This window comes from Anabrus simplex, chromosome 5 (assembly GCF_040414725.1).
Source record: "Anabrus simplex isolate iqAnaSimp1 chromosome 5, ASM4041472v1, whole genome shotgun sequence".
NCBI classification, from domain to species: Eukaryota; Metazoa; Arthropoda; class Insecta; order Orthoptera; family Tettigoniidae; genus Anabrus; species Anabrus simplex.
Window position 1 is genome coordinate 19,659,251 of NC_090269.1, and position 25,647 is coordinate 19,684,897.

Here is a 25,647-nt window from a genome sequence, read left to right on the forward strand (position 1 = left end):
GGAGGTGGCCAATGCATGTCCTTTACAATATCCTAAACCTAACAGCTATCAGTGCTTGGGTCATGTACAAGCAAGTAACGTGTAGGAAGATAATGCGGAAGAAACTCATCCTCCAACTGGCAAGTGAACTAACTACACGGGATGGGCAAGGGCAACAAAGGCAACAAGAGGAGGAGGCTGTGGGACCGTGTCCATCTAAAAAGCAGAAGTGGTGTCAAGTTGGTCTGTGTAAAGGCAACAAGTCTAGCGATGCCTGCAGCAAGTGCCTCAAAGCAGTATGCGGAAAATGTGCAAAATGTGTTTAGGGTGTTTTTAATTTTCCTAAAGAATTACTGAAAGTCTATTATTGTTGCAATTTGGTCGACTGACTAAGAAAAGGTGTTCACTTGGATAATTTTGTGAAAACTCCTTAGAAAAACAGAAACATGGTGCAGTTGTTTGTGTCCATCAGTAACATAAAAGGTCCATTCGCTAATGTCAGGTCTTTATGTGTAAAATAAAGTTGTGGAAACCCAGTAAAAGAATATACATGCCTTATTGTGTTCTATTTTGAACGTTTCCAAGCATTTCCCATGATGGGTCAAAATAACCCCTTACCGCTGTTCTAGGAATGTTAGATTCTCCTCCGTTCTAGTGTTAACATCCTGGTTGCCCTTATCCTCAATTTAAATACCATTTTCATGAAAATCCCCCTCACCAAGCTCAATAGCTGCAGTTGCTTAAGTGCGGCCAGTATCCAGTATTCGGGAGATAGTAGGTTCGAACCCCACTGTCGGCAGGCCTGAAAATGGTTTTCCGTGGTTTCCCATTTTCACAGTAGGCTGTACCTTAATTAAGGCCACGGCCGCTTCCTTCCCACTCCTAGTCCTTCCCTGTCCCATCGTCGCCGTAAGACCTATCTGTGTCGGTGCGACGTAAAGCAACTAGCAAAAAAAAAAAAAAAAAAAAAAAAAACCCTCTCTTTTTGTGATGATGTAACACAAACAAAACTTAATGCCTTGAGTGCCGAGCTGATTATAGCACACTATTTTACTGGTGCCAAAGCAAATACACATGCTGTAGACTGTTTACACAATTTTGGAATATATTTATAATATGTAGTAAGTAAACAGTATCCCATCATACCAAGGTCATGTATGTCTCTTTTTGGTGTCATATCATTTTTTGAGAGACATGAAATATAGTGTGATGCCATACTGTGTCACAGAATTTTTTGTTGCTTTGGTAGAGGGACAAAATGTACAACAGATTTTCTTACTTCTTCTTCCATTTTATCCAAACTTTAACAGGGTCGGGGTGCAATGTATGTTGCACATGTTGGTTTGGTCCTGTTTTACAGCTGGATACTCTTCCTGACGCCAATCCTATGTGGAGGGATGTATTCACTATTGCGTGTTTCTGTGGTGGTTGGTAGTGTGGTGTGTTGGGAGTGTTAGGAATAGGAGAGTGTTGGGACAAACATGAACATGTACTGTATTTCCTTGTGTATTAGATCTTTTTTCATTTTTTTTTTTTTTTTTCATTTTTATAGTCGCAAAAAGTAAGGAGTGGGGTTGGGGGTCCAGTATGCAATAGCCTCCCATTTTGTCCAGTGACTTCTGGGTGTAAACGACTATATATTGTACATGTATCTATTCTACACTATTCTTTAACAAATTCATGATTGTATTCTGAGTCTTACTTGCTACCTTCGTTGGAAGGCAGTATTTCTAAATTTTTAAAAATAAATGATGAACACATGACTTTTAGGCCTACATATAAAGTAAATATAGTCAGTTTTAATCTTATGTCACATCATTCGTTTCATCTCATTAACTTCTCTGATGAGGTTGACGTCAGGAAGGAAATGCTCAAACTGTTCGTGTGCTATTCTAGAGGCAATACAAAACTGTAATGTTCTACAGTATATGATGTCATTGAAAGTGATTGTCATTTCTTAAAGCTGTAGCATAGAAGTTCAAAGAAAGTTTTTTTCTGTACCTTTTTTTACTTGATGAAATTGCCCTGCTGGTTTCATGTAGTCTTCTATTTTGGTAACTACTTATTAAATGAAGTCATTTTTCCAAGTTGTGGATATGATAATAATAATAATAATAATAATAATAATAATAATGATGATGATGATAATATATTTTATTGCAGCCAATGGACAAAATAAATTTATATTAATAACACATTAGTCATCTTTGCAGAAGGCCGTTAGCGATTCGTGCTGACAAGTACAAATCATAGCATGATATCGTTCACTGCTCTTACCACAACATTCACATGCACAGTCCGTGTCTGGTTGATGGAATTTCTTAGTTTTACACAACTTATAATGAAATCCATGTGCTGCAAATCGTGTAACCAAGTGTCTTAGCTCATATCCTCCTCCTTGCCAGTCTTTGTAAATCATTGCATCCGTGAGTACAATTTGCTCCATATGTCTCACTTCCTTGCTCTTAATTTTTCTCTATGAACTGTGGATATGTTGGTGTACTTGGGAGCAGTAGGTGATAACGGAGGTCCCCTCCGTAGAAAGATTCACGGGTTAACTCATACACAAGCCTTGAAGGCGTATACTTTGAGACACATAGTGCCTTTTTCAGAAAAGTAGTTTTCACTTTTTCTAGTTGCTCGAACTGCTTCATTTTTAGATATCATCATCAGTGTCCCACTCCAGTTGCCCAGGGGTGGTTATTTTTAGATGTGGCCATAAAATTTCTAAACCATAGGTGATCACAGGTGAGACTTTGAGGTCAAATAATTTCAGGGCTGTTTTGATAACAACTTATTCAAATTCTATATGTCATTGATGGCTCTGATTGCTGCATTTGTCCTGTCATTGATGTGGGTAGAGAAAACATTACCTATACTTTGTAGTGTGACTCCCAAATACTTGAAGTTCGATACATTCTTTAGAGGTCTCCCATGTATATGAAACTCTGATGCTTTACCTCCTTTTCTAAATGTCATTGATACTGTCTTTTCCTCGTTTAATTGAAGTTTGTTCTCTTCTGTCCACTTCACCAACGCGTCAAGTGTCTTTTGCAGTTTCTCACTGGAGCTGGAGGCTGTTGTGGTGCCCTTTATTGAACTGCGTACCACACGCCTTCTTCAGCAGTCAACCCGGTAGAGTGCAACGCTGGATAGTGACGTCACGCCAACTTACAGTATAAATTGGCATGCAGGATGTGCTGCGAGCATTGCCATACGCCAACCTGTCTATACCGTACTCCAGCCACGTAGGGTACCCCTATTGAAAATGTGGTCTGGACAGGTGGACTGACACAGGTCGTAAGATTTCACCTCTGCACGCGCAATCAGCCATTCCCTTTCTACCTCTCACTTGTCTTCCTTGCTTTCAGCATACTCATTATTTATTCTTATTGTACAGAAGGACTTAATTCCTTACTTTCATGTGCTTTAAGATAGGGCTTCCCTTAATATTTATGTTCTGGCAACGAGAATATTATTGTGACTTAAAGCACACATAGGAACTGACAACTGTCACTCCCACTAATCAGCACTTTGTAAATAATACGTACATAGTTAATTTTCATGGTCACCAGCAAGCACACCCTAATTTCAGTACAATTTAAAGTGAATGAATCTTGTAAACGGGTGAATCAATAAAATGAAGTTTGTGTTTGTACAAGTGTTTGCTTTGGTACACAACAGAGGCAATCACAATATCGTCTGCATATATATACACTTGTTTTTTCAGGGATTGCTTCTGTAATATCAGCTGTAGCAATTATAAATAGTAATGGCCTCAATGGATCCCCTTGTAGTACACCTGTGGTTTGTTGAATTGGGTTGGACTTTGCAATTCCGTCACTAATTTCTATGCAGTTTGAGGCCAGTATGTTCTGAATTTGTCTTTTGAGACTTGTATTCCTTCTCATTAATCTGTCTAGTTTCTCCATTATAATCTTTCGGCTAATAAAGTCAAAAGCTTTAGAGAATTCAACGAAGATGGTGTATAGCTTACCTCCCGCTGTAGTTGTACCTGCTTCAATATCATTCACTAGACACTTCATGGCCTGTATCATGTTCCTCCTTCTTCTAAAACCAAATTGTTCCTTTGGTAATTGGGGATGCACTTTGTTAGTCAGACGTTGACGTAGGAGTTTTGTTAGGATCTTTAGCAACGTGCATTCGAGGGGGACGCCTCTATAAGCGTTTGGATCTCATTGCTTCCCTTTCCTTTATATATCATTTTGACTGTGGACTTTCTCCATTTGTTTGGAATCATTCCTTGCTTAAGGCATTGGTTCAAGACATATGTTATTGCTTGTTTTAATATCAGGAAAGCAATTTTGATGTGTTCATTGCAGATATTATCCAGACCACAAGCCTTATTATTCTTGGAGCTGTTTATAGCATCCTCTACTTCCTTGAATGTAAAGAGTTCTATGTCTAGGTCGTCTTCTCCTGTGGGTGTATGAACTGGAATACTGCATGAGCGTGTCTCTTTTACTTAATACGTAGCCCAAATGATTCTCCCAAACCTCTATAGGAATACAGTATTTCACAGATATTTTGGGCGCCTTGGGTTAAGAACTTTATACGGGCATTGCTCTGCTTTTTCTATCAATCTTTGTTAGTAGTATAATTGGATGGTTCGGCGGCCACCACCACCACCGGGCTCCCAGAGGCCTCCTCCACCACCACCACAGCCAGAGGCCTTCCCAGGGGCCTCCTCCACCACAGCCAGAGGCCTCTTCCAGTGCTGCCAACTTAACCTAACTAGTGCGAAATTTGAATTGGTAAACAAAGCCACGAGCATTTTTTTGACAGCCACATGCTTTTTGACAGACAACGCATCACTAACCTCAGTACTGCCATCTTGACGGGCCTAAACCTCATTGGTACCAACTTAACCTAACTAGCGAGAGATTTGAATTTGTAAACAAAGCCACGTGCTTTTTGACAGCTGTCATCCGCCATCTTTAAACTACAGAGCACCGTGCTGCCCTCTTTATCCCAGTAGCTGCGAATTCGTCACCTGTCATCCGCAGTGCTGCTATCTTAACGGGCTTAAACCTTAGTACTACCAACTTAACCTCACTAGCGCCAGGTTTGAATTGGTAAACAAATCCAAGTGCTTTTTTGACAGCTGTCATCCGCCATCTTTAATCTATAGAACACAGTGCTGCCCTCTTTAGCTGAAATGTGGTGGCGGATAGTTTGAAAAATGCTTTTTGACAGCAGCCATCTTTAATCCAGAGAGCACCGTGCTGCCCTCTTCAGCTAGATACCTGTGGTGGCAGGCAATTCCATGTGACAGCAGCCATCTTTGAGCACCATGCTGCCCTCTTTGTGGTGGCGGTAAATTCCACGTGCTCTTGTTTGGAAACAAACTCACGTGCTTTTTTTCTGGCAGCTGTCATCCGCCATCTTGCATCACAAACCTCAGTGCTGCACTCTTTAGCTAGATACCTTTGAAATGTGGTGGCGGTAATTTGAAAAATTCTATGTGCTCTTGTTTGGAAACAAAGCCGCGTGCTTTTTTCTGACAGCTGTCATCCGCCATCTTGCATCACAAACCTCAGTGCTGCACTCTTTAGCTAGATACCTTTGAAATGTGGTGGCGGCAATTTGAAAAATTCCACGTGCTCTTGTTTGGAAACAAAGCCACGTGCTTTATTCTGACAGCTGTCATCCGCCATCTTTAATCAATAAAGCACTGTGCTGCTATCATGAGGGCAATTTCGTCAACTGTCATCCGCCATCTTTAATCTACAGAGCACCGTGCTGCTATCATGCGGGTAATTTCGTTAGCTGTCATCCGCCATCTTTAATCTACAGAGCACCGTGCCGCACTCTTTAGTTGAAATGTGGTGGCAGCGAATTCTACGTTCTCCATCTTTAATCTACAGAGCGCCGCGCTGCACTCTGTGGTGGCGGACAATTTGAAAAGCTGCCAAGAGAGCATCGTGTTGGCATCTTTATTCTTTGACATGTGGTGGCGGCAAATTCTACATCCGCCATCTGAGAGCACCGTGCTGCGCTCTTGATCGTAGTAGCGGACAATTTAAAAAGAAGCGATTAAGAATATAATCGAACACTGTACTAGATACAACATATGATCAGAACATCGATTTGTTCTAAGAGAAAACAAGAGTACAGTTTTGAACGGCTTGTGTATGATAGCGATTGTTATAACTTCCTTTTCCTACTCTGTTAAGGCATAGCTTTATCGAACATACAACGTGATCTTACACATAAGACAGCACGCATATCGCGTACCTAAAAGTTTAGACTTGAACACATAATACTGTTTATAGTTCAACGTTGTTGAACACTGCATTGCATGACTAGAATCGAGCACTGTTTAGAAAGAAAAAAATTATCTTCTCAACATACTTACTAAGCTGCTCTTCCTCCTCTATCAAGCTACATCTCTATCGAACATGCATTGCAAAAGCAAGAGTGTGCAAGTTTAGACTTGAACACATACTACCGTTTATAGTTCGATGTTGTTGAACACTGCATTGTAAGACTAGAATGAAACGCTGCAAATTCTCTTCTCAACATACTTACCGAACTAGACAATAACATACTTACGAATCTGCTCAACACCTTTTTCTTGCTTTTCTTCTTTGAGTAATAAACAAAACTCTATCTTGCAAATAAGGAGCGGGAAGAAGGTAATACCTAATCTAAAATAAAAGAATATGCCAATTCTACATTATTTATTTACATCTTGTATGTACAAGTTTTATCTCGAATCATTTTACTGTAGTGATGTTTGCATACTTCTCCTATCCTCGACGCAATTCTTGTATGTACAAGTTTAAACTTGAATCATTTGCTGTACTACACTCTTAGCGTACTTCTTAATATCTTCATACAATATGTACAGTAAATTGTGATGTAAGACAGCTTAACGTATATATTTTACAAAGTACACACCTCTAGCATAATGTTCATACACACACACACACACACACACACACACACACACGCATCTGCTTTATGTAAAGTAGTACCTATCAATACTACTATGCCCCCAGGCTAGAGTGTTGATAAAATTTGGAATGACAAACCGTTTGCAATCAACATTATTAAGGGCTAACTTACTAATTAAATGAGTGTACAACTGGTGCTTCTTGCTTCTAATGACAGACATTTGCTTATGCAAAATAGGTGGATTACTTTTAATGCAATTGTTATAGTTTTCAAAACTTAGCTGATTCTGAACGACATTCTTTTTAACCCCCTTCAATCTCTTTATTTGTAGTTCATTTAAGAGTTTTATGCAATATGACTTGGATTTAGTACCTGCAAATGAATCGAAAATATTTCCAGCACATTCATCTTTCATTTTACCTAGAACCTTTTTGTTCACTAGCGGTAGATGATATTGATTATTTGCAGGATAGTTACTAGTATCAAACCTACCCAAGTCTGGCTTTATATCATTGTAATAGTCATCAGTTTTGATTTGATAAATAAACGAATCGGTATCTGTGTAGAGCAATTGCGCATTAAGCGCGTACTTCTTCATCATATAATCATAATGGAATTCATACATGAGTGTTTTAGCCAATTCAAGTACTGCAAAGCCGACGTAGGTAGGTTTGTCATACTTAACCTTAACACGATTCACCTGTATAATAACTAAATTCTCATGTATGATGGTGCAGCTGTGGAAATTTGGTTTACGTATTAAATAGTTAGCACCATATCTTTTCTTAATATTTTCCCAGTTTGTAATCAATTTTACATCAACGCGTTTGTCAACATTTTCCATAGTCTTACCAAACACACTGTTATTCATGAGCTTGTAGAAATCTTTCTCAAACTCGTTAACTGCATTTGTTCTTAAATTATTATTCAGATCGATATATGGCTTTAGCCACGGTGACTGATTAAATTCTAGTACGCGATGAATTTTGGATAACTTCAAACCATGCTGCAAACACTGTTTTAAATTTCGGTAATGAATGATATACTTAGATTTATCACACAAATTAGCAATTAGCATTTTCGTCGTTGATGCGATGTACGGGGACTACATATTTTCAGGGCAGAACGGTAAGTCATTATGAGAAGTGTGTAACTCTTTAGGATACTGTAAGTCAACTTCGAGGAAATAGCCTTTATCAGCTTCATCGCCTAGGGCGTGCAGCTGTAAAGCATCAATTTCACACTGCGTTAGCCAGCGGAAACCACTCACCGGTAGATGCTGACTCATCGCCCACCCATACTGATTATTAGCATCGAGATAAACAATATACTGAGATTCCTGACTAGAATCAAAACTCGGCATGTACTTATTATTTGCCTTAGAATACCGCCCACTGCACTGATTTAGACCGCCTCGAATAGACAATTTTATAAAGTGCACCATGTCAATATCGGTTAGCAGTTCCAAATTCACCTGCGTGTATTTTAACATCGCATCCCAACTTAACCCAGGCGCTGTAAAATACTGACATGGGTCAAGGCTGTAGGTTTTCTTGCAAACACAGCGAAAATTTTCAAATACATCAGCTAAAAAAAGTACATCCGTCTTTAAATATAAGTCGGAGTATTCACCGAGCGTTTGAATGTGGAACTGCTCCCAGATATGTTATGCATGTAAATAGTCATCATCACTAATATCTGCTGAATTCAGCGAGCTGTAAAAGGATTGTTTCGATGGTAAGGCACGTTCTTCGAGGCGTTCTAAGCAGTCAAGATATTCATAACAAAAAACACCCTTACGCCGAAGTAAATTAAACTGCGCTTCTTCAGGAAAAACGCGTCGAATTTCCGTAAATTGTTCTGGCTGTAAATAACTAGAAAGTTTATCGAGGCTACTCGCCATAAAGCGAAACGAGTCAAGGAATCTCAGTTTTATAGAATGCTCCGCATCTACTTTTACAGACTTTGTAAACGCAATGTACCGCTCTTTATTCTGAGGGATTATATCTACTTTTCCATCTGAAGCTCCAAATTGTGAAATGATGAAATGTGAGTCGTAACCAGATAAGTTATGAAAAATTACAGGGATAAATTTGGGAACTCTGTACTTAAGATTACAGCTATAATGAGCGGCACATCTGTAGAAACCAGTTAAATGATCATGGTCAAAAACTTTAGGGTCATTTTCGGAAAATTCCCCATCACAAATGCTACACTTTGTAGCACGTTCATGATCATTTAACTGAATTTCGGTGAGTGGTTTCATAGGAATATTACTATGTAGAATACGACCAAGACGTACTGCATCACTTTCAAGTCTTTCTAAAAATACTTTAGCAGCATCAGGTCCTCGATATAGCTCTAACTTGTTAAGCGTACTATCATAACTACACTTGATGTAATACGCGAAGCTATACGGGCATGCATGTGCGTAGTATTAGTGAAAGAGTTGTCAGGATTAGGTGAGCATGTGCCGCATGGCGTGAGGATGGCTTCAAAGTCTGCATAAATCAAAAAAAGGTACCCACATCTGCTTGTGAAAATTTGTAAATTTTAAAACATCATTGCCTGTAGTAGGTATCTCTGTACGTACATGATTGCAGTCATTCTTGGAATACTTCGTTAACTGATCTTCAGTTCTAAAATACTGCAAGCATCCATCACATAGCCACTTTTTGTTACACCTGTTTGGTAACTGACTACCAACAAGTCGACTCAGATTTTTAATCCAGCAAAAGTGGCTATTCTCACTGTTTTCGATATAGAGTAAGTTAACATGAGTACTCTTCTTATGACATGTATAATACAGAGGGCCTACTACAGACTTTTTCTCTACGCTATACACATTAATGCTAATGTTATTTAGTTCCTCAAAGCGCTTAATATCTTTTAACTGCACAGGAAATTCTATACTATCGAAATTTAGTTGCGTTGAATAGTGTGGATACGATGATGTTCTCTTAGCTACGTCTGATTTCGCAGGATTTAAAGCCGACATCACCGCCCATGCAAAACATGCCTTGTCATTGTTTTGGATGTTTACAACAGCTTCTTTTCGCTGAATCCATGTCGGCAGCTCGATGTACGATGAACCTCGCATGGTATTGTACTTATTGATATTAACTTCTAGATACATTATTTCAACTAAAGCCCACCCTGATTCCTTTTCCTGAAATTCCTCGCTCTTAGTTGAAATAATGTTTGAGACATCCCTAAGTACATCACCAAAATTAGTTGACTGACTTATGACGAAATTTTTCGTATTAAATGATTTAATGTCCGTTATTTCGGATTCATCCGTGCTTTTAATGTACAAGGCGAAAAGTTCAAAATTAACTTTAAATAAATTTTGATTGGACAAAGTTTTAGTGAGAAGCTGTTGTACATCCGGTTGAACACAATTTAAAAAGTTTGAAGTGCTCTGAAACTTTTGACTGGCACGAATTCTACAACTAAAAATCCTGCTTTTAAATGCAGTATTAATTTCCTCAATGTTTGCATTACAGCCACTTCTACTAGCATTATTTTTATGCGCATTACTCCGTAAGTGACCCTGAAAATGTGAAGATGGTACATCAGTGTTACAGTGTTCGCAGTAAATAGTTTGAAGTTCCTAGGTTTTTTACTACTAGTACTTTCTACAGGTACATCAGTAGCTGCATGCTTTTTCCCTACTACCTGAGGTTGATGTACCTCTGCTAAGTGAGCCTGGTATTGCTCTACATTAGCGAAGTACAGCCCGCAAACATCACATAAAGCGGATGTGATGCTAGGGTGTTTTGATTTAACATGACGCGTAAGGGCATCTACCATCAAAAACTGCTCGCGGGAGAACGTAGTAGATGCCTTACTATGTTTTATTTTTAAATGACGTGTAAGGGCATCTTGTCTTGTAAAAGTTACATCGCACTGCGAGCAGGGAAACATGTTGACTTCAAGTCCTGAAAAGAGAACAACCATTTATGAATAGAGATTAGCCTAGTTTTAACTTATAGAAGTCGGACATTGTCGTAAATTTAAAAAAAAAACAGGCAGAGAGACATAAATGTTTTATACCTAACAAAGCAGAAGCACTTTTGTTCTTAAAACTATAGTAACTTATTGTCCTTTCCTCTAGTCGCAATGAAAAAAACAAAAAAAATAATTAATAACGATCAACCAGCATGAAAGATTGAAGAGAACAACTATTTATGAATGGAGATTAGCCTAAAGTTGCAACGTGCGGAAGAAACCAAGTTTCAACCTATAGAGGTCAGACATTGTTGTAAGTTTTTAAAAGCAAACAGAAAGAGATAAATGTTCTATACCTAACAAAGTCGAAGCACTCTTGTTGTTAAAAATATAGTACCTCGATATCCTTTCCTCGAGTCGCAAAGAAAAACGAAAATTTAATTACTAACGATTAACCAGCATGTAGGACTAAAGAGAACAACTATTCATCAATAGAGATTAGACTAAATTTGCGATGCACGGAAGAAACCAAGTTTCAACCTATTGAGGTCGGACATTGCTGAAAGTTTGAAATTATAAGATTAACCTCTTCTACAGCATGCTGATTGAAGAGAATAACTATTTATCATTAGACTAAAGTTACGATGTTCGGAGGAAACCAAGTTTCAACCTATTGAGGTCGGACATTGCTGAAAGCTTGAAATTATAAGATTAACCTCTTCTACAGCATGCTGATTGAAGAGAATAACTATTTATCATTAGACTAAAGTTACGATGTTCGGAAGAAACCAAGTTTCAACCTATTGAGGTCGGACGTTGCTGAAAGTTTGAAATTATAAGATTAACCTCTTCTACAGCATGCTGATTGAAGAGAATAAGTATTTAGCATTAGACTAAAGTTACGATGTTCGGAAGAAACCACGTTTCAACCTATTGAGGTCGGACATTGCTGAAAGTTTGAAATTATAAGATTAACCTCTTCTACAGCATGCTGATTGAAGAGAATAACTATTTATCATTAGACTAAAGTTACGATGTTCGGAAGAAACCAAGTTTCAACCTATTGAGGTCGGACATTGCTGTGAGTTTGAAATTATAAGATTAACCTCTTCTATAGCGTGCGGATTGAAGAAAACAACTATTTATCAATAGAGATTAGACTAAAGTTGCGATAGAAAAAGTTCGAAACATACCTTAAAATGTACGCGCTGCAAACTGTTACTCAGATGAATAAAATGCGTGCGTTCAAGCCTGAAACTCGAGCGATAATATTCTAGTCGTACCTAAAAAGAACAAACATATATGAATGTAGTGTAGGGTACGTCAGCTAGCCTAGCTATCTTTACAACTCAAAGTTCGAAACATACCTTAAAAATGCACGTGCTGCAGACTGTTACTCGGATGAATAAAATGCGTGCGTTCAAGCCTGAAACTCGAATGATAATATTCTGGTCGTACCTAAAAAGAACAAACATATATGAATGTAGTGTAGGAATATATATAAAAGGGTACATCAGCTAGCCTAGCTATCTTTACAACTCAAAGTTCGAAACATACCTTAAAATGTTCGCGCTGCAGACTGTTACTCGGATGAATAAAATGCGTACTTTCAAGCCTGTAACTCGAATGATAATATTCTAGTTGTACATAAAAAGAACAAAAATATATGAATGTAGATGTTTATTACCTAGCGTAGAAGTTGCTTTGCAAACAGTAACTAACAGTTCAGGCTTACCTTAAGTTGAAGACTGAAGAATAATATTCACAGCAGACAGTACTTAGACGGGGGATGTGCACGTAATAAACACACACACAAAGAACTGTGAGCGCTTCACGCAGACTGCAGCGAGTAAATATGCTGCTTGTTACCAAGCGGATGTGGAAGTCGCTGACAACTGCAGTACAGTTGGAACTAAATGTTTATGCAACAAGAGCTCTCCTGAGGGTCTTACGCTGAGTTCTGCAGGCTGACGTATTTAAGCCGGGATCGAACCTGCTGTTGATGCCGAGGTGTCAGAATTTAAGAGTTCTGCAGCGGATCGAGCCTTAGAAAGTTAGCGCACGATCCTCGACCTCTGGAGTTAAACGGGAGGGTACTAAGCTAAGCAAGAAGCCGACATCCGCGGTATTCCTTACCTGTAGGCACTTAAAGGTATTGAGCTAAGACCGCATCCGGCTAGATCATGTAATTACACGTTATGACGATCGCGCAGGCCCCTCGCCTAGCATTTGCTTTTTTTACAGCTTCCGACAGTAGGGGTTCGAACCTGCTATCTCCCGAAGTAGCGAGAATGATTGCGGGTACAAGAGTGTTGAGGGTGATTCATTTGTCGGATGGAGGCGATCCTACTGATGCATATTACATTCTCAGGTAGTTTCGAATAACAAGAGGGCGTGCAAAAAGCCAGCATTAAGTAAGGGTATATAACGCTGTTGATGGGGACGTTAAACCTTGTGCAGACTCCTTCAAAAATGATTGTGAGTACAAGATGTTGATGGTGATTCATCTGTCGGATGGAGGCGATAAGCTGTGTGCAGGCTTCATCGGTAGGAGTAGGCTATGTACCGGCACCGGGTTTTACCCTCTCCCTACTGTTGTATATTACATTTTTAGGTAGTTTCGAATAACCAGAGGGTGTGCAAAAAGCCAGCATTAAGTAAGGGTATATAACGCTGTTGATGGGGACGTTAAACCTTGTGCAGACTCCTTCAAAAATGATTGTGAGTACAAGATGTTGATGGCGATTCATCTGTCGGGTGGAGGCGATAAGCTGTGTGCAGGCTTCATCGGTAGGAGTAGGCTATGTACCGGCACCATGCAGGCTCTTTCGATAGGAGTAGGCTATGTGCTAGCACTAGGTTATACCCTCTCTGTACAATCATAATATTTTATCTTAAGAACTTACACCAGAAGGAATTACTAACACGATTACGAAAATGTTCCGTGAGTTACAAGTAGCTTATCATACACGCACTGTCCTCGTTCAAGGTTACTACAGCCGGAATACGAGTGTACAATTTCAGTCATCGCATGCATTCCTCACCTCGCTCTAACTACACAGGTACAACTTCAAAGACAGTGTTCTAAGCAGCGGAACAAAAATGTAACCTGGTGTGAGCACATAGCCTGCTCCTAAAGCTTAACACTCTAAATGTTTGGAGCTCCTGTTTTTACAGCTAGATGTAGTTCCTAACGTAACAGGGCCGGGATTAAAAATATGTTTTACAGCCGAGTGCCCCCTCCTGACGCAAGAGTTTAAATTGCAAGAATCTGTTTTACGGCCGATTGCCCTTCCTGACGCTGAAAGACCAGGATTTAGCCAGTTACCCTTCCTGATGTAACAAGACTAGGATTTATTTTTAGACTGCACTTGGCTAGAAATAGCCACACGAAATTATTATATAGAAAGAGAATTGCCGGCTCCTACGGTTTGGTTTAGTGTGCTTGCCTGTCACCCGACAGTCTCGGGTTCGATTCTCTTAGAACGAAGGTGCACCTCAAACACATCATTCAATGTTCTGATCATATGTTGTATCGAATAGTGTGTTCGATTATATTCTTAATCACTTATTTTGTAATATAATCTTCAAGTATTCGATAAAGCTATGCCTTAACAGAGCAGGGAAAAGGAGGTTATAACAATCGCTATCTTACGCAAGCCGTTCAGAACTGTAGTCTTGTTTCCTTGACATGTTCTTTTTAAATTGTCCGCTACTACAATCAAGAGCGCAGCACGGTGGCTCTCAGATGGCGGATGTGTAATTTGCCACTACCACATGTCAAAGAATAAAGATGCCAACACGATGCTCTCTTGGCAGCTTTTCAAATTGTCTGCCACCACAGAGTGCAGCGCGGCGCTCTGTAGATTAAAGATGGCGAATGTAGAATATGCTGTCACCACATTTCAACTAAAGAGTGCGGCACGGTGCTCTGTAGATTAAAGATGGCGGATGACAGCTAACGAAATTACCCACATGATAGCAGCACGGTGCTCTGTAGATTAAAGATGGCGGATGACAGTTGACGAAATTGCCCTCATGATAGCAGCACAGTGCTCTATTGATTAAAGATGGCGGATGACAGCTGTCAGAATAAAGCACGTGGCTTTGTTTCCAAACAAGAGCACGTGGAATTTTTCAAATTGCCGCCACCACATTTCAAAGGTATCTAGCTAAAGAGTGCAGCACTGAGGTTTGTGATGCAAGATGGCAGATGACAGCTGTCAGAAAAAAGCACATGGCTTTGTTTCCAAACAAGAGCACATAGAATTTTTCAAATTACCGCCACCACATTTCAAAGGTATCTAGCTAAAGAGTGCAGCACTGAGGTTTGTGATGCAAGATGGCGGATGACAGCTGCCAGAAAAGAAGCACGTGAGTTTGTTTCCAAACAAGAGCACGTGGAATTTACCACCACCACAAAGAGGGCAGCATGGTGCTCAAAGATGGCTGCTGTCACATAAAATTGCCTGCCACCACAGGTATCTAGCTGAAGAGGGCAGCACGGTGCTCTCTGGATTAAAGATGGCTGCTGTCAAAAAGCATTTTTCAAACTATCCGCCACCACATTTCAGCTAAAGAGGGCAGCACTGTGTTCTATAGATTAAAGATGGCGGATGACAGCTGTCAAAAAAGCACTTGGATTTGTTTACCGATTCAAACCTGGCGCTAGTGAGGTTAAGTTGGTAGCACTAAGGTTTAAGCCCGTTAAGATAGCAGCACTGCGGAAGACAGGTGACGAATTCGCAGCTACTGCGATAAAGAGGGCAGCACAGTGCTCTGTAGTTTAAAGATGGCGGATGACAGCTGTCAAAAAGCATGTGGATTTGTTTACAAATTCAAATCTCGTGCTAGTTAGGTTAAGTTTCTACTACTGAGGTTTAGGCCCGTCAAGATGGCAGTACTGAGGTTAGCGATGTGTTGTTGTCTGTCAAAAAGCACGTGGCTTCGTTTACAAATTCAAATCTCGCGCTAGTTAGGTTAAGTTGGTACCACTGAGGTTTAGGCCTGTCAAGATGGCAGTACTGAGGTTAGCGATGTGGTGTTGTCTGTCAAAAGCACGTGGCTGTCAAAAAATGCACGTGGCTTTGTTTACCAATTCAAATTTCGCGCTAGTTAGGTTAAGTTGGCAGCACTGGAAGAGGCCTCTGGCTGTGGTGGTGGTGGAGGAGGCCTCTGGGAGCCCGGTGGTGGTGGTGGCCGCCGTACCATCCAATTATACTACTTTTGTTCTTCCTGTTCCTGAAAGAGCTTTTTTCCTGCTTTATAAGTGTCTTATAGGCCCACCTCTTGTTGATGTAATCTTGTAGTAGATGGTTGCTTGGGGCTTTAAGGGCTGTGTGCAGTGCTGTCAGTGCAGTCTTTCTTGCCATGTAGCAATTTCCCTTAAACCAAGACTTTGCTTTTCTTTTGAATGGGAGCTTTGAAATTTCTGCACCTTGTAATAAATCTTCTAGCTTGTTGGCTGCTTCCTCCAGGTTGCCTTCCACAGCCATCTTCAAAATTGCCTGGTTGTCTGTCTCGCATACATCGTGTTGCAGAAATTTCCTCAATACCCTATGGGTTTCAAGCTCCTCCTGATCATAATCACTTTTAATCAGAAGCATGGTTTCTACCATCTGATGTTTCCTTAATGGGTTTAGAAAAATTTTCTGTTCCATTGGTTTTAGTTCACCCAGGTTTGTAAAGATCAAGTTTATGGTGCTGGTGCCATTATGACTTACATATGTTTTGTCTTCTCTTCTATTAACCATGGATAATCCTTCCTCTTCCACATATTCTAAGACTTCTCTTGATTTTTACGAAGGAACATCCACTCTGCAGTTGAAGTCACCCGCAAGGAGAATGCCGTCATTTCTCTCTGTTGTGTTCAAGGCTGTGCATATTTCATCTAGAATGTGAAGAGAGATGAAGTCCGGTCGGAAGTACGCACAAGTGAAAATGCACAGTTCAGTTTTTACTACTAAGACATTATAATTCCTCCTTTTGGTCTTCCTGTCAGTCCTTGTTCTGTTAGTACGTTAACTGTGTAATGCTTGTTTACTGCCCACTCTGAGGTCAGGAAGGTTTCTAACATTACCTCTGCATCATAGCGATCAAAAATATCCTCTGGTCCTAAGTTGACTACATTTAACAGGCCTTCAATGTTCCATAGCAATAGCTTCAATTCAGAGTCTTTCGTTTGCCATGAAGTTTTACTCTCTATTTAAGCTGAAACAAAAGGGCCGAAAAAATTGCATCCTTTGGTCAGAAAGCTGGCTCGTACACTTTATCTTTTCTTTCTAGCGGAATTCCGACCTTGAAAGCTTCATTTTCTCCTTTGGTTCATAGTTCTTCACATTTTCTTCTGTCTTTGAATCCCTTGTCCTCTTAGTAGTCAATTACATCATTTGAGTTATATCCTGGTGTACTCGGCCTATATAAATCCAAGCCGTCCTGTTTGCAGCCCTTAGCTTTAAGTTGCCCTTGAATGTTGTTGCTCTCCCTCGTTGTGTTCTCTGTTTCATTTGAAGTCTGGTATGGGCGAGTTGGCCGTGCGGTTAGGAGTGCGCAGCTGTGAGCTTACATCCGGGAGATAGTGCGTTCGAACCCCCACTGTCGGCAGCCCCAAAGATGGTTTTTCTGTGGTTTCCCATTTTCACACCAGGCAAATGCTGGGGCTGTACCTTAAAGGCCATGGCTGCTTCCTTCCTATTCCTAGGCCTTTCCTGTCCCATTGTCCCTATCTGTGTCGGTGCGACGTAAAACAAATAGCGAAGTCTGGTATTTTCAGCTTTTTCAGGTTCCCTCCCATCGTTCCTCCTGGGGGTAGTTTTGCTCTCCCTTTGCACAATAACTTCATGCGGACCTGCATCTGTATAGCTATCCGTACCTTTCCTTCCTCATCTATTGATGACTCCCTTCTGTCTGTCTGTCTGTCTGTCTGTCTGTCTGTCTGTTGGTCTAAATTGTCATGTCATCTGAAACCAATCCTATTTCTACCTTTCCTTACATCAGGTTTAAAACCACTATTATCTTCACCCAACATCTGGTTAACTTCATCCATCATCTGCACTCAGTCTTCATTTGCACTTTTCCATGTCTTTTCATGATCACCCTTCCCTTTCTTTTCATTTGTGTTAATCTTAGTAGCTACAGGGGACATGTTTAAAATTATCTGGTCAGCTGGGGAGATCTTATTTGATCATTTTGCATTATTCACGTTGTTTCTGCAGTCTTGCTGGAGGTCCACTGCTTCGTTGTCTGGCCTGGTTTTTTCACTTATGTTTTTCCCTGTATGTGCAATGGAGTAGGAGCCTGCATACTGGTAATGTTAATAACAACACTTGTAATTTACCGTGAGAGGACCATTTACCCCGCAAGGATGACATTCTTATAATTTGTCGGATATTACTGATTGTATGATTTTTGGAAGTTCTGCTTGTATGTATATGGACTGTGTTTTATTTTGGTAGAAATGCAAACTCAGATTTTGTGTGGACAGCAAAGCTCATTTTATTGGTTGGATGTATTTTACAGACATTAGCATTGATCCAATCTCCTCCAAGAAAAACTAAGCAACCTCCTACTGAAGAATTCCTCTTTCAAGTAGCACAACCACTTAACGAAAATGAGAGATCTTTCATAATAGAATGTGAAGCTGAAGGTGAACCTGCTCCTAAATACAGAAGGATAAAGAACAGAAAGAAATTTGACTGGCAAGCATATGATGATTGTATATCTCAACAGCCTGGCAGCGGTACCCTGTTTATATCTAAACCACGGGATGAAGATCTTGGGCAGTATCAGTGTTTCACAGATAATGAATGGGATACAGCAGCTTCAAATTCTGCCTTTTTTTGAAAAGCAGAATTGAATTAATTTAAAGTTTAGCCACCTCAGACAGTAATTGCTCAGGAGGGTGAACCATTCAAATTAACTTGTCAGCCACCTGATGGCTGGCCAAAACCTATTGTGTATTAACTCATACAGAACACTGATGGCGGAATAAAAAGCATAAATAATTCCCGCATGACTCTTGGTCCTGAGGGTAACTTGTGGTTCTCCAATGTAACTCGTCATGATGCTAGTGATGACTTCAGCTACATCAGTATTCAGTAATGAATGTAATCTGGGAAATCTTGTTCTATTGAATGTAATTGCAACAGGTGCCTCAGCATCTCAAAACAAATACCCTCAAGTGTAGCAGTATGTTACAAGGGAGAATGAAGTTGCTTTGCGGGGTAAAAGGGCCAAGTTTTACTGTAATTTCAGTGGAACACCATTACCGCAAATTGTTTGGAGTAAAAATGGAAAATTCATCGTCGTAAGACCTATCTGTGTCGGTGCGGCGTAAAGCCACTAGCCAAAAAAAAAAAAAAAAAAAATTGAAAACCTATAAGTCTTGAGATCATAAACAACAAGGGAATTATGGTGAAAGTTTAATTATTAAACATGCAGATTTCAGAGATGAAGGAATTTACATATGTGAAGCAAGAAGTAATGGTGTTGGTGAAGCAAAGTCCTACTCCATCAACCTTCAGGTCATGGCAATTCCATACTTTATGGTTGAGCCAGAAATAATAAATGGTGTTGAAGATGAAACCATCACATTTCATTGTAAAGCATCTGGAGTTCCAGAACCACAAATAAAATGGATTCATAATGGTCGTCCCATAGAGCAGTTACAATTGGAAGGAAGGTTCTCCATAGTTCTCATAGTTCTCATCTTATCTAGTGTTATACTGGATATTACAATGTGTTGCACAGTGCTGTAGTGGATTACACACCCAATACAGGCAATAATAAATTATATACCATTAATTACAGGTTCATAGTGTATATATACAGCACATGTTTCATGACATAATCTCACAAATAATACAATCGTATCGTCTGTACATATGATGTAAATAATAATAATAATAATAAAATAATAAATGGATGTAAAAACTTCATAGCCATACCTCACAAGTAATAATAATAATAATAATAATAATAATAATAATAATAATAATAATAATAATAATAATTCAAGCTTGATATTTGTATTATTTACCCATGGGTTAAAGGATATTGTTTTCAAGTTATATCAGTCTATTACACTTGCGTCAGTGTACAGTATGTTAATGTACTTGCTCTTCCTCGTGAAATAACAGAACCTCCCATTAATCAGGCCACTGTTGATGGTCGTACAATTACTCTAACTTGTCAAGTCTTTGGAGCTTCAGAGCCTTAATAAAATGGGTTTGGAATGGAAAGGAACTTACTTGAGGTTGCTACACTGTTAAGGAAAGTGGTGATTTGGAAATAAGAGGTGTCAGTTTTTCTGGTGCTGGTGTTTTCACTTGCTATGCTGAAAATAAATTTGGTGATACTGATGCATCTGGTACTTTGGTTGTTAAAGAACATACGAAAATAACAGATGAACCTGAAGACTATGAAGTTGCTGCTGGAAGTACTACAATATTCCATTGCAATGCAGTAAGTGATTCCTTTCTCCCTCTGAAGGTTGAATGGTTGGTTAATGGGGAGTTGATTGATGTGGAATCTGAACCTAGATTTGTACACACTTCTGATTATTCTCTCACCATTACAAAGACTATAGAATTAGATTCTGGAAGTTGTGGATATAAGAAATATCAACAATTGTGACATTAGTGCCGAGAGTTCACCGACCAAGATGTGAGTAGGTTTCATTTGCATGTGATTTTGTTGAGGACCATGGTAGTAAGTGATTGTTCATGGAGACCTCAATATGCAATCTCTCTGCTAATGTATTCCAATCTTGAAATTCTTAGGTATTACTTTACGAAAGCAATATTTTATAACAAGTGGTAATGTATTGGTCATGCTTCACTCCTTTAGAGTAAGCATTTACATATGTTTTTGTCCTGGCAACTCATTCTGAAAGGTACAGGCTCAAATTAGAAGATTGAAAATCCACAGCCTGTTCCCAGTCATTCGATCGGGTCAGGGATGGAATGACTGAAGCCCCCATCTAGCGGTGAGGATAGGAATTGTGCTGGCTGCCGAAGCCTGTCGCACTCCTCTGGGGCAATGATTAATGAATGACAGATGAAATGAAATGATAGTGGAGAGTTTTGCTGGAGTGAATTATGACAAGGAAAACTGGAGTACCCGGAGAAAAACCTGTCGCGCCTCCGCTTTGTCCAGCACAAATCTCACATGGAGTGACTGCGATTTGAACCACGGAACCCAGCGGTGAGAGGCCAGTGCGCTGCCACCTGAGCCACGAAGAATTCAGATTATAAGATTAAATAACAATAATAAAGCAGGTGTGATTGAAAAACTGCTCATTGTCTAGAACTTTTCACATCAGAAAAATCTAATATAGCTACAGTTTCCTTTAAAATGTAATTTAAAACCACCGAAAGGAAAATTAAAATTGTGATGTTATGCATGCGTTATCTACAGTTTGGTCCATGTTGAAAATTTTGGCAAAAATTGTTTTGTATTATTGTGGACACTGACAAATTGTTCATCATCATAGGCATTCTCTCACTGACGAGAATGATGATGTCTTCCGAGTGCTTCAACGTTGCTGGTTGTGGAATTATGGATGCTTAAGTGGCTGAAGAAACCAATTCTAGAACTGCAAGCTCTGCTGCAACGCTGGTACACCATAACTGCCAAAGGTCCTAGAGTTGCAGAACTTGGTGCTCATTCCTTCTCTGGAAAGTGTAAATTCTAAAATGAAGGAGTGAGAGATTGACATTGGCCACTGGGAGGATCTATCATGAGGGTCCACAACATTTTGAACAACAGTGATGAAGCACAGTTCCCATTATAATACAATGGTTAGGGACAGAAGGTGCAACGTAAAATAAGCAATGCTGAAATATTTACAGTACTATGCTTATGATCCTGGGTTAAGATTTTCATGTGGCATCAGAAAGGGCATCCGGCCTTAAACCCCCAGCCAAAACCAAAATGAGCTTGGGTAGGTCCAGTGATCCCAGAAATAATTGTGATAAGCATTGCCAGAATATGAGACTGAAGATGGAAGCTAGGAATAACATCTTCCATAAAAATCACTGGTAGCACATGGGGCTCTCAACCAAAAGCCCTAAGAATGACAGCTTGTGCATTATGTTACAGCACTGCAGTATATGCCTGCCCAGTTTGTTATAAATCTACCCATGCGAAGAAAGTTGACAAAGCGCTTAATGAAACGTAGGTTTGTTACAGGTCATCTGAGGCCTACACCTCTTGTAAAACTCTACCAGCTTGCAGGGATAGTGTCACCAGATATTTGTCATGAGGCAGCCGCCAATGCAAGGAGAACTAAACAGGTCCATCAGCAATCCCACTTGCTGTATGGCTATGTACCAGCTACCCCTAGATTGAGATTCAGGAGAAGCTTCCTGATAACCACTGCAGTCTTGCAAACTACATTGGCTGCAGCAAGAAAACAAATGTGGTTTTCTCGAGTTGAGAATAACTCTACCTAGCCTTGCGTTTCAGAAAGCCTCGTACTTGGATTGTGTAGAGATCACTCAGTTGTCTTCGTTCTGGAGTTGGAAGATCCAAAAGCAATCTCCAGGAATGGCATTTCCCTGTTGACAACGTTAACTGTAAACCCCAGACCATGGAACATCTACTGGATTGCATGCTGTGCCCTGCATCTTGTACATTTGAAGATCTTCTCCTTGCGACATCAAATGCTTTTGAGGTTGCACGTCACTGGTCTACCTGGTGTGTCATAATTTAAGATTGTATTTGTGCATGAACATATTTTGCTTGTTTCTGACTTGAATAATAATAGTGAATGGCTTTTCTTATGTATTTGAATACCTTGTAACAGTTAATGTGAAGAAAAATAGATGCTATTCGAAATAAACTTTCACTGTATTAGGATGGTGTCTGCTTGGCCATTTTTATTCTGTACTTAACATAACTTTGATTTGTGCTGTATGTACTGAACATGATATAATATATTTAAAGTTTATTTCAAGTATAATGCAGTCATGAAAATTAAAATATACATTAAAATAGATGCCACTTGGGCAAATATAAATGCTAATTTTAGTTAAAAAGAGATGCTAAATTTTCTGGTGTCCTACCACTAACAAAAGTACATATTATTAAACATGGGACCATGACCACCGCACAATTCAATATTTGTACCTTATCCTCTGCAATTTTGATAAAAACTTCAAAAAGTAGAACAGACCAAGAGATACAAAAAGCCAAAAATCAAAGGGAAAAATTAAAACTAATAATGTTATTGGTTTTATATCCCATTCACTACTCTTTTTTACTAGTGGTGAGCAGCCTGAGACAGGATCTCAAGTCTTCTTGAGACTAGCACAATGTCCCATCATTCATGAGAGATCTCAAGAGTGTGTCCCCACATCGTTTGGTGAGCAAGCAGAATTTAATTGGCCTACAGCTAGGTGGGGCTGAATATTGTTGGTGAAGAGTATGTGAGTAGTTAACCACGGGCCTTCTCCATTCTGTAAATACATGTCAAAGAGCAACTAGGCTGCGCAGTTTTAGTGTGCATCTATTATTGATGCAGTATTATATTACATAATCTATATGCTCCTCCTTTCTCCTTATCAATCTCCTGCCAGATTGGGGCATTTATGGCACTTCTCCACTTTCCTCTCTCCTTCCACCATTACCCTTCCATCATTTTGTCCCAGACCAAGTTTCCTCTTCTTGCACTCCTTTTTATTAAATCAATCCACCTTGTTCTACGTCTCCTTTTCGCTCTCTTTCTCTCGAACTTCATCTCCAACATCTCTTTTGGTAGTCTTTCCTCCTCTATCCTCTTTACATGTCCAAACCATCTTAGTTACTCTTATCAATTCTCTCATTTAGATTTTACATTCCAACTTCGTTTCTGACTTTCGTATCATACTTCTTAGGCATTTCATTTCACTGGCTTGAATTCTACTCTCCTCCCTACTTATAATTGTCCAGGTCTCAGCTGCATAAGTCAGTTTCCTTGGTTCTTCCTTATTCCAGACAAGGTTTCTTACACTCTGGTAGAATTCATGGCCCTGTTGCACCCTCTTATTAATCTCCATGTGCAGCCTTATATTCTGCATTAATGCACTTCCTAGGTATTTGAAACTGTCAACAATTTCAAGGCTTTGACCACCAATTTTCACAAATTACATAATCTATGTAGGATACATATTGTGGCACTGGTAATACTTTTATTTAAAGTTAACCAGTAAATCAATGATCTCTTAAAACTGTTGGACTTGGTATTAATAATATCGGTGATTTGTTTGTGTTTTAAACCATACATGATACTTAGCTTGGCCTCGGTTTTTCATATTTTTTGATTCACTGATGTTGCCAAGTAAAATCATCATAGTGAAATAGCATGTAAACAATCATTTGATCAATGTCAATATCCAACCCCTCTGCTAATGTACTCTGATCTGGAGACCCTATATTAATTTTGTCATATTTTGTGAAAGGCAATGTTCTGTAGTAACTCGTAATACATTGGCCTTGCTCACACCTTTAGAATAAGCTAGATGTAGATATATTTTTATGTAGGCAGCTCATTTTGAAAGGTACAGGCTCAAATCACAGAGTAATTTTATAGTAACCATAAATAAATAACAATGATAAAGTAACTGAGACAGACTGTTTTGTGTCTGTAACAGTATTAACAATATTAGCATTGTAATGTTGAGAAAAACTCTATCGTGAATGTTCGTTGGTTTCTTTTAACTGAAACCTGTACACGAATGGAGGGTATAGAATTTGTTTTATGTAACTTATCAAGATACTGTTGTTGTATATTACATGTTTTGTAATATTTAGTCAGTAGTTCTAAGCATTGTGCATGGTTATATATCATTGAATAACAATTCAGAACTCAGGCAACATGTTTTTTACATTAGTTATTGCCAAACTCATTATTGTTTACAGTTATAAAATTGGATGTTGCCACTTAATAAATACTGTATACTGTGTTTAATATATTTATATATATGCAAGACTAGTTTTGATCCATGGACCATCCTCAGTTGTTATATTACATCACTAACAATAAATTACAATAGCACATTCACTCTTGTTAAAAGTCACTCTTCGCAAAGTTTTATCATCAGTTATCAGAAATTCAGTCTTAAAATCTAATGATAAATTCATAATTCATTTCTGTTGATATTCTACATCAATGTCTTGATGAAATGGGGCATCAAAATGTTGCTTGCACCAGTTAAACATGTGGAGTACAATTACGCTGCTTTGAACTTAGTGTTGAAGTAGTGGCCTACTTGCTAGTTGTTACTTGACATTTGCTCTAGTCAACCGACCACCAAATCTGAGATGTTCCCTCGTAGTCTAACTATTAAAGAGGCAGTAACAACTAGCATGTAAGCCACTAGTTCTACATCAAGTTTAAAGCAGCGTAATTGTACTCCACATGTTTAACTGGTGCAAGCAACATTTTGATGCCCTATTTTATCAAGACATTGATGTAGAATATCAACAGGAATGAATTATGAATTTGTCATTAGATTTAAAGACTTTGAGATAAAACTTTGAGAAGAGTGACTTTTAAAGCAGCGTAATTGTACTCCACGTGTTTGACTGGTGCACGCAACCTTTTGATGCCCTATTTATCAAGACATTGATGTAGCATATCAACAGAAATTAATTAAAAATTTGCCATTAGATTTTAAGACTGTGAATTTATGATAGAACTTTAAGAAGAGTGACTTTTAACAACAGTGATCTGCTATTTTAATTGTTAGTTATATGATATAGCAACTTTGGATGATCCATGGATTGTGTATATATACATATATGAAAATTAATATC

At 39.1% G+C, this 25,647-nt stretch overlaps 2 pseudogenes; both read left to right on the plus strand.

Moving 5' to 3' along the window:
- Nucleotides 1-425: 425 nt before the first annotated feature.
- Nucleotides 426-19,607, plus strand: LOC136874330 (neuroglian-like; annotated as a pseudogene).
- Nucleotides 19,608-19,733: 126 nt separating this feature from the next.
- LOC137496896 (neuroglian-like) lies at nt 19,734-20,484 on the plus strand (annotated as a pseudogene).
- The last annotated feature ends 5,163 nt before the right edge of the window (nt 20,485-25,647 follow it).